The sequence below is a fragment of the Salvia splendens genome, chromosome 4, assembly GCF_004379255.2.
Source record: "Salvia splendens isolate huo1 chromosome 4, SspV2, whole genome shotgun sequence".
Classification (NCBI taxonomy): Eukaryota; Viridiplantae; Streptophyta; class Magnoliopsida; order Lamiales; family Lamiaceae; genus Salvia; species Salvia splendens.
In genome coordinates, this window is record NC_056035.1 from 31,900,494 (window position 1) to 31,911,715 (window position 11,222).

General features: G+C 39.7%; 1 pseudogene; it reads right to left on the reverse strand.

The window, feature by feature from the left end:
• Positions 1–90: 90 nt before the first annotated feature.
• LOC121800973 lies at positions 91–10,407 on the reverse strand (annotated as a pseudogene).
• Between the last annotated feature and the right edge of the window lie 815 nt (positions 10,408–11,222).

An 11,222-nucleotide genomic window follows, 5' to 3' on the forward strand; every position in this document is an offset into this window, starting at 1 on the left:
TCAGCCAAGAGGAATCAAAGGGTGTCACAACTCAAAAGCATTGAAACAGGAAGACTTAGTAGCAATGCACTAGGCTATTACAAAATATTGTAAATGCACTTTTGGCGAAGTATCACAATTTGGACGCAATAGAATGAATCCTCACCAGTTATGAATTACACTTCCCATGGGAATGTACCTTAGATTAAGAGGTGATCATCACACCAAATCAAATCTAAGAAAAAATTATTATGTACTCCCAATTCCTAATAAATATCAGAACACATAAGCAGACCCACAAATGAATCACTAAAGACTATAATAGAGGATTACAACAAACCTTTATCGCTGCATCACACATTATATTTTGGAAGTGTGGGTGAACGATCATCCTCGGCTTGAAACGCTTCTTAGCAAGCTCCTTCTCCTTGCGAGCTTTTTCCTGCACACTTGGCAAAGTGCTGCGTTCTTCATGATAGTAAGGATCTGTCATTCTGCGACTCTGATATCGGTTACTCCTCATATCACTTTCTCTACAAGTTAAAAACACCTGATAGCAGTTCTTCTGAATTGATTTAATTCTGCAAGTCAAAATATCACCATCACACAGCTTATTACTTAAATCATGAATATCCCTCCAATCATCCATATAATCCTCCTTACTGAGGATGCCAGTTAATCCAGATTCAAGGACACAACTTGCTCTCCGAGCTTGTACGTTTCGAACCGTGGCCTGCACAATTCTTCCTTCAGAGAGTGCCTCTTCAGTCTCTCCGGTGATCATGTGTAAAAGCTCATCCTGACATGGTTCTGCAAATGGTCTACGGCGATCCTGAAAGCCTTCCATCAATTCCAATCTAATATCATTAAGGGTTTCTTTCTTGTTCGGATGATTTTTCTGTTCAGCATATTCATGAACATCTACAGCTCTCAGTAAATGTGGTTTTTCCCTGACATGCTCGATTGCCATTTCCAGGACATCGTCGTCATCATTCCCATCCTCCAGATAAATATCGTTGGCCAAATCTTGTGCGAGAATGTATGATTCCGGATGAACTCTGGTTTCATCTAACAGATCAATAAATAGACTACTACTGGAAGTCAATCCGCTACGTCGCACTCGGAGGAAGCCAACTGCATTAATAAAAACCTTTTTTCCAAGCCCTTGAGATTGCAACAGGTCTTTCCTAGTGAAGATGGCACCTGCTCTTACTAGGGACCTCTGGAGAGAAGCTGCTTTTCTGGGACCTAGCCCACAAATAAAGTGTAGAGGGGCAAATAACCATTCATAAGTGGCGGCCAAATTAATATCAAGGCCCACCTGGTTAGTTACATCAACCATCACTTGTTCAACCATTCCATACTTCTCATCAGGAGTAAGAAAGTTCTCCAAAGGATTAAGCTTCCAAGATAATCTCTCTTTACCCGGCCCACACAATGTGGCAACCATTGCTAATGGGTTCTGAAGATGACGTCCAAGACCCACAGCACGTCTAATGGTACCTGAAATGGGGAGGGGAGGGGGGTGGGGGGATAAGTAAGCTGAAAAAAACAATGCAGAGAAACTGGCATAGTACTATGGAGGAAGTGTGGCAAAAGGGACAAGTTACCATGCAAACGAATTCAATATACCTTCTTGTGAAGGAAGCTGATCAACTGAGACGCGGGAATTTTCATATAGATGCGGAAGAGATTCATCGCAAAAGACAACATTCAGATTATCCATCTCATGGCCAACATCTCGAGGATTATCTTCCACCATCTTGAACATTATCTGATGACAGAATGGGCAATAATATAAAGAGTCACCTCAAATATTTTTCAGAGTTAATGAGAAAGGAATTCAAAATAACAGGAATAGAGATGTACTTCATACAAATATTAAATATGTGATAATAAGAACAAAAAAATAATGCAACTGTGTACCTCATATATGCCATCCTTCAACCGTGTACAAGACAAATTAGTAGCTCCTAAAACTACAATATGTGGTTGATGGTCCATCATAAACTTTCGCACTCTCTGCTGATCATTTCTTTTTACATTGCTGTTCATTGCCACTTTGGCCGCGAATGCTGATGGAACCGGCATGCAATACATCCAAAACTTCTCCAGATGAATCCAACATCACAAAGGTTGTCGCTGGCTTTCCAGGGCCCAACAGCAAGCCATAACCCTGGGTGCAGTTTCTTCATCATAACGGGCATCATTTTCTTTCCGTTGGTATGGTGCAACAGATACTTTATCCCACAATAGTCTCCCATAATCTGAGAGTAACCATGATTTAGCTCTACTTGTCAGCAATGATCTTGCTTCTTTTCCCATTGAAGGAAGAAGAAAATTGTTTAATGCATCATTAAGAATCAGTTTCCTTTGCTCATTCCATAACTGAGCAGATTTACTTACACCATCACTCAAATAATAATCATTTGAGTCGCTTATTAACTTATCAAGGACTACTTGAGGCAGCTAGATAGAAACTTGCAAAAGCTTCTCCTCCTCAGCTTTCTGAATCAAAAGCCATTGAGCATCCTCAAATCTGTTAAGTGGTTTGTCCCTCAACCACTTAATTCCATAAAACTGGTGAAAAGAATCAATAGCTGTGTTTCCATCAGGTGTAGGACTAGTTGACACTACTGCGTTGTCCATAAAGATACTGCGTACATGTTTCCGAACACATGGTTCAAAGCTAATCTCAACGGCGGCCTGTTTTATCATGAGAAGTTAAAGTATACAGTTTAAACTATATAAAATCCATCCCTGCATAAAACAATTACAGTACCAAATAAGAAAATTTCTACATACCATGTGCCTTGCACCTTTCAACACCGCTTGAGGTGTCTCAAACATTGTACAGGTGAAATTAGAAGCCATTTCCTCTGGTGTTTCCTTAGCATCCTCCAATTCATCCATTCTCTGGAAAGAACAAAGCCCACTTCATCAAACCATAAAAAGAATGAAGCCCACTTCATCAAACCATAAAAGAAGGGCTTCACAAATAAAATTCCTACCATTTTTTCCAGAGATATCTGCACAAACCAAATTGCTCAGAGCTGTAACCAAATTTGCTTGCAACCTCCCACAGTCCAGCTTTGCTACAAATGCTGTAATGTGATTTTCTCTTTGGTCTTTTAAACTGCCCTTCATCTAGCAAAACTAACCCTGTAGGGAAATGCAAATTAAATTTTGAGTCTACATCATCCACTTCTCTTTCTAAATCAACAGCTTCGAGCGACTTAATGATTGATTGAAAGAGCTGTTCATTTAATCTTAGGCGTGTCTCGTCGTACACTCTTCTTTTCTCTTCTTCAAACAGCTTAATGTAGTATGACTGAAGAGCACTTTTTCTTTTCAGTAGAAGAAGCCACTTCTGATCCAAGTCCTGAATTGCCCAAAGCACCTGCAGCACAATGACAATACTACTTTTAGTGTCTCCATAAAGTCGCAAGCTGGTCCTCCATCTATGAAGTATTGAAAGTCAAATGCACAAATTACAAACAAAGTTTTCTAACATGAAATTAGCTTAGCTACTTAATAGGTTTTCATAAATAACCAAGCACAATAGTGACGAGCAAACATATCGATGAAAGGGAACAAGACTTTGGACTTTAAACGGTTAACCTACCACTAAGCCATGCTTATGAGGAGATAGAAGAACAAGGAATAAGCAATTAATATGAAATGTGCACCTGGTGCCACTTCAGCGCAGGCTTTTGGTTAATATCAGTTTCAATGCCAGTTTCAGGTTCAGTTGGATCCTTTAAAAGGCTTAATATTTCCTCTTTCCTGTACATAGCAATGAATGGAACCTACAATATGGATATAAATAGGTCAGCAAACAAATAGGAGACTTATCCTGCATTGTAGTCATTTAATATGATATGAAGTAATTAACGATAATAACAAATTTTATTACAAAAACATGCATCTAACTTCTGAACGTGAATCAACTCCAAGAATCTAGCTATATGCCGCTTCATCTCTGCTGTTGAAAAAAGGTAGCACACCACTGACAAGTTGATTGCATATCCACTCGGTCTCCATTTTGACACTGAACTCATCTGTTGGGGGGTGGCCTGTACTTCCCTCAGATATCTACATAGAAAGGTATGAATTTACAACCACAAACATAGCATATGACACAAATATGCCACATGATACTCAGTATACCTGCATTCTTTCAGGAATATCGATTTCCCTAATTTGATCATCCTTTTCTGTCATGTACTTTTCAGAAAGTACACTAGGATCAAACTGATCTTCAAGACTACTTTCGCTAGTTTCACCAAACCTGCCCCTCACATCTATCTTGCGAAGCCTCAGAAGGTCTTCAACATCACCAAAAATTTCATGCGCTTCCTGGAGTGCGGATGAAGAAATCCCTGGGAGCTGTCCGCTTTTCTTAGGTTTCTTTCTCCTTCATACAGATGTGAAATTTTACAACATAAAATCTAAAGCCACATACACAAATATAGGGTCTGTGGACATACCTCACAGGTATCTCATCAACTTCTTCGTCAACAATAAAATCAGCCATCTCATCCTCCTCACCAACGTCTGCATCCTCTTCTTCTTCAAGAAGTCCATCCTCCTCTGCAATATCCTCAAGAGATTGCCCTATGATAGTTGAGAAAACACAAGATCAAGGATAATCCTGTATTTCTAAATGCTCATTGAAGGAAATACTTGCACTGGTAATTTTTACCATAATCATCACCAAACAAGCTATGCTTGAGCTTCTCCTCACCAGTACGCCCAACCTTCCCACTTCCATTAAATTCTTCTTCATCAGAAAACCTGGACGGCTCTTCTTCTGCTTCCTTCCTAGCCTTTTTCAGTCTCTTAAACTTCTTACTCTCCTGATAATTAATAAATATAAAAGCTCAAAATTCCAGAGCAAAATCCAAGATTTCCTGCAGGAAAAAATTGAAGGGATAAATGTTGAACGACTATAAAAAGGACAAAAGATGATGAACTGACAAGCATTGGACGATTGACAGATATATTGCTTTCCTGGAGGAGTTCGTAATCATCCTCATCAAGCATGAATTGATCCCTATGTTCAATCAATTGATTATCATGAGAACAAAAATAAGCTGTCCGTCTGTAATGGTGAAAAGTTTTATATCCACAATCTACAAAATAAAGAAGGCCTTGTTATTGAGAATAAAAGTAGCAACCTTTTCTTTCGCTTCCTTTTCTTCTGCTCCTCATCACTATCAACTCGATCTTCTTCCTCATCCTCTCCTTCCTCGATATCATCCACTATAAATCCATCCTTTTCATATTCATCCCGTACTTCCTCTAATCAAAAATAGAGGAGTTCCATCAGATATCCACCAATAAAATAGAAAAACGAATGAAAAGACAAATGGTTGGTGTCTGCAATACAATCCAAGGTGCATAATTCAGAGCAATCCCACCGACCAACTATTTAAAGAGCACAGCAGTCTTAACGATAAATAATTGAAATATAAAACATTAGGTAATCCACTCCAAGAACACGCATATGATTTATATCCAAAACCAGATCATGATTTATATCCCCCAACCCCCAAAAATATGAAGTGAACTTTTTTAATTGCATGCACTAGAACCCTCGTCGTGCTTAAGCCAAAATGTTTTAATCCAATTTTAGTAACAAAAAGAATTAGGTTTGCTAACTCACTTAAAACAGATGTATTTTTTGTAGAATGCAAGAGAGGAACCACAGCATAATTTCACAATATCAACATCCCAAAAAGTTAATAGAAATTGCAAGTGTACGGCTTTCGGGAATATGAGAGAACAAAAATTGGCGTACCATCGTCTTCTTCATCGTCATCGTTACGATCACCACCTCGGTGTTACGACTTTTCCCCGCGACTTCCCTATCTTAGCTCGTAACACCAAATCTACCTAGCTTCAGCGAATAGAACGCGATCGCAACACAATGAATGATCAATGAAATGATTTGATTTAACGAACAACAATCGAATGTTTATACAATTTGAAGGAATGAACGAAGAGGAACTCTAGATCCACGATCTAAGCTCACAATCACACAATTCAACAACCACACAAAAAGAATGACTTCTAACTACTTATACTCTGCTTCTTAGCTCGCCTCTTCTTCCACGTCAGTTAGTATCCACGTAGTGCGCCTTTTACACGTCATTGCCTCGTCATTATTGCCACGTCACTGCCAGCTCGGCTTTTATTTAATATGCTAGCTCCTCACGGTTGCATGCATGTGTTTATCATACTTCCACAATCATGCATGCAACAATACCCCCTCTCAAGGTTCCTAGTCCTCAAGGAACCATGGAAATCTTGCCTTGATCACGTCGGCGAACTCCCATGAAGCATCAGCCGGCGACCTTCCCACCCAATGAATGAGCTTGCCTTTTCACCATTTTTCTGTCTAGTATAGCTTGAGGAATGACATCATTTATGTGAGATATACCTGGTAAGTCAGTTATAGGACCAGTTGGTGGAGAAGTCGGTTTCAACAAAGATACATGAAACACATCATGAATCGTAGCTGAAGAAGGCAGGTTCAGTTTATAAGCAACTGTGCCAATCTTGTCCTCAATCTGATAGGGTCCAAAGTATTTAGGCTCAAACTTGTGATGTTTTCCCCTTATAGACTTCTGCCTATACTCCTGCAGCTTCAGCCAAACCCACTCTCCTATCTCAAAATCCTTATCACTTCTATGCTGATCCGCTTGCTTCTTCATCCTATCAGCTGCCTTCTGCACATTCCTCTTAAGTATAGAGATCATCTCTTCCGTATCCCTTAGAGCAAGATCGACTGCCTCCACATTAGAGTCACCAGGCAGATAAGGAACATGTAGAGGAGGTTCAAAACCATACAAGGCTTCAAAAGGAGTCATTTTAATGCTTGAGTGATAGGTGGTGTTGTACCTGTATTCAGCCAAACCTAGCCAATGAGACCAAGTGTGTGGATTTTCTCCCATGGCACATCTCAAGTAACATTGTAAACCTCTGTTCACTATCTCAGTTTGGCCATCAGTTTCTGGATGGTAAGCTGTGGAATACAACAATTCAACTCCTAACAAGGTCATCAACTCCTTCCAGAATTTTTCCACAAAGACAGCCCCTCTATCACTCACAATCTTCACTGGCATCCCATGTAGCTTAAAGACCGAGTCCAGAAACACTTCAGCTACTTTTTTAGCTGTAAAGGGGTGTGATAACGCCATGAAATGTGCATACTTACTTAATCTGTCCACCACCACGAATATAGTATCATAGCCTTGTGAACTAGACAAGGATTCAATAAAATTCATTGACAAGTCTGTAAAAATTGCAGCAGGAATTGGGAGCGGTTGTAATAATCCAGCTGGAGAAGTGTTACTCGGTTTATACCTTTGACATGTAACACATACTCTTACAAACTCCCTAACCTCTTTCCTTAATTTCGGCCAATACAGCATGGCAGCTATTTTCTTGTAAGTTCCCAACACTCCAGAATGACCAGCCAAGGCAGATCCATGGAAGATGGATAATATCTGAACCCTTAATAACATATCATTTCCCACTACTAGTCTCCCTTTCCTCCTCAACTCCCCTTTACTCCAGCTGAACTTTGGATGAGAGTCTGCATTCTGATGTTTTTCTTCTAGCAACTTTTGTATCAGAGGGGTCTTGTTTTCATGACTCTTTAATTTTTGCAATTAACTCCAGAGGAATTACAAAAGAAGTCAATGCATAAGTCATCACCTCGGGTACTCTGGATAAAGCATCAGCCACTGAGTTTTCAATGCCTTTTTTGTATCTGATTTCATAATCAAAATGCATAAGCTTTAGTCATCCAAGCTTGTTGAGTAGGAGTAGTCAATTTCTGCTCCATCAAGTACTTTAAACTCTGATGATCAGTCAAGATGATAAACTTCTTACTCTGTAAGTAATGATACCATTTCTTTACTGCCATCAAAATAACTAGCAATTCCTTCTCATACATTGATAGAGCCTGATATCTAGGAGATAGAGATTTACTGATAAAAGCTAAGGGGTGCTTATCCTGCATGAGCACAACTCCAATACCCACTCCAGAGGCATCAGTTTCCACAACAAATTCCTTGGAAAAATCAGGCAAGGCTAATACAGAAGTTGTAATCATAGCACTTTTAAGCTTCTCAAAAGCTTCTTGTGCCTCTACTGTCCATATGAATACATTTCCCTTAATCACTTCTATCAAGGGTCTTGATATCACCCCATAATTATGCACAAATCTCCTATAATATCCAGTTAAGCCCAAGAAACTCCTCACATATTTTACAGTTTTAGGCTGAGGCCAATTCTTAACTGCCTCTATTTTCCCTTCATCAGTTGAAACTCATTAATCAGATATAACATGGCTGAGATATTCCACCTTTTTACACCCAAAAGTGCACTTGCTTCTTTTAGCTAGCAAGATGTGCTCCTTCATCAATTCCATGACTATCCTCAAATGTTGTTCATGAGCTTCCTGACTGCTGCTGTATATAAGGATATCATCAAAAAATACCAATATGAACTTCCTTAAGTAATCTCTGAAAACTGTATTCATCAAGTTCTGGAATGTAGCTAGAGCATTTGTCAAGCCGAATGGCATTACTAGAAACTCATAATGCCCAGAATGAGTTTTGAAGGCAGTCTTGTGGATATCCTCTGGTTTCATTCTCACTTGCCAGTAGCCAGACCTCAAGTCTATTTTAGAAAACCAAGTTGCCTTACCAAGCTCATCCAGCAGCTCTTCTATCACAGGTATATGATATTTATCTTTGACAGTTATAGCATTCAAGGCTCTATAATCCACACACATTCTCCAAGTAGACACATTCTCCAAGTAGAGTCTTTCTTCTTGACTAACACAATAGAACTTGCAAAAGAACTCTCACTATGCCTTATAACTCCTGCCTTTAGCATATCCTCAATCATGGTTTCAATTACATCTTTTTGATGTGCAACATACTTATAAGGTCTCATATTCATTGCATCTACACCCTCTTTCAATATGATTTTATGATCTTGTTCTCTCTGTGGAGGCAGTGTTCTTGGCTCCTCAAACACTGCGGCATATTCTTCAAGAATTAATTTAAGGTTTAGCCAAATCTCTTCAATGCTGAGCTCATAGTAGCAATCTGCATCGATTTCAACTGAGGGTATCCACTGGCTTAACTTTCTCTCCTTCACATCTTTCTCCTCTGGATTCAATATATGCAGACAATGTAGTAGTTCAGCTTTTGGTGACCACCTCTCTCCTTGTAGCTTCACTTCTTCACCATTAAGATCGAAAACCATACTGAGATTATTGAAATTTCATTTAATTTCACCCAAAGTGGACAGCCATTCCCCACCTAATATGAGATCACAAGTCTCTAAAGTAATAAGGTATACCTCTCCTTGAAATCTGGCTCCTTGCATTTCCCATTCCAGTTTGTTACATTTTTTAGTACACTGCAGAATCTGTTCATTTGCTACTTCCACAGCCTTTTAGTTAACATGAAGCAACTCACAATTAATTTTTCTTGCCACTTTAGCACTTAAGAAATTATGAGTGCTGCCAGTGTCTATTAAGATCCTTAAAATCTTTTTCTGACATTTTCTGACATTTTCCCTTAATCCATCTTTTCCCCAAACTGCATGTAAGGAAAGCTGCAAATCAGACTTCTTCTCTTCTTCCTCTTCCTCATTCTCCTCCTGCACCTCACTTCTTCCTACTTCTCCTACCTCAAGCAATTGTACAACATACGATTTCCTCTTATTGCACTGATGGTTTGGGGTGAATTTCTCAGTACACCAGAAACATTCTTTTCTTGCCCTCTTTTCATCCATTTCTTTAGGAGTCAAGTTTGTACTAGCTCTAACTCTTCCAAATCTATTACTCTCCTTGTTTCCCCTATTCCAGTTACTCAAGGTTCCACCCTTACTAGTAACTGTCACAACCATAGGTTTGCTACTTGAGTGATAGCTACTACTAGCTTGCACACTGCTCTGAGTTATCTTTGTTTTAACACCTAAGTCCTTAACAGTGAGTTCCTGTAGTTTTGCTAGAGAATAAGCCTCAGCTAGTGCCTTAGGTCGAAACATACGCACAGGCATTTGCAACTCATCAATTAAACCAGAAAAAAAGCTTAAAGCTTGATCCTCTCTAATTCCGGCTCTAGGATATAATTCATCAAAAGTATCCATGTAGTCTTGTAACGTACCTTTTTGTTTGAGGTTTCTGAGATCAGCCAACGGATCCTCATATGCATGAGCACCGAAACGCGCCGCTAGAGATGAACTATAACACGGCCAGTCAGCATACGCCATGTCTCCATGTAAGCTCTCAAAACCTCGATGCCACTGCAATGCTCTTCCTTCCAGATGAATTGCAGCAACTCTGACCTTCTCCTCCTCTGGTACCTTAGCTACTTGGAAGAAATATTCCGCTCTCATCATCCAATCTTCGAATCCATCGCCATCAAATTTAGGAAATTCCTACCGCGTCGATCTTCCCCAATCGGTTCCACCTTCACACCGATTTTCCCTGCTACTACCTTCGCCACCATCCATCATTGATTTATTTTTTTGATTTTGCAATTTAATCGCCGCAATTGACTGCGTCAACTCCATAATTTTGATTCCTTGCTCTTGTATAACTTGTTCCCGCAGCTCACTCATCCTCTGCTCCATCATCTCCATCATTTTCTTCTCCATTTCTGCACCTCGAGTCAGAGATCCAACGTCCGGAGATCGATTGCTCTGAATACCAATTGTTACGACTTTTCCCCGCGACTTCCCTATCTTAGCTCGTAACACCAAATCCACCTAGCTTCAGCGAATAGAACGCGATCGCAACACAATGAATGATCAATGAAATGATTTGATTCAACGAACAACAATCGAATGTTTATACAATCTGAAGGAATGAACGAAGAGGAACTCTAGATCCACGATCTAAGCTCACAATCACACAATTCAACAACCACACAAAAAGAATGACTTCTAACTACTTATACTCTGCTTCTTAGCTCGCCTCTTCTTCCACGTCAGTTAGTATCCACGTAGTGCGCCTTTTACATGTGATTGCCTCGTCATTATTGCCACGTCACTGCCAGCTCGGCTTTTATTTAATATGCTAGCTCCTCACGGTTGCATGCATGTGTTTATCATACTTCCACAATCATGTATGCAACACTCGGTCTCCATAAGGCACCTCGTCTTTTTCTTCTTCTTCTTCGACTCCAATCTCATCTGCAAATACCAATTAA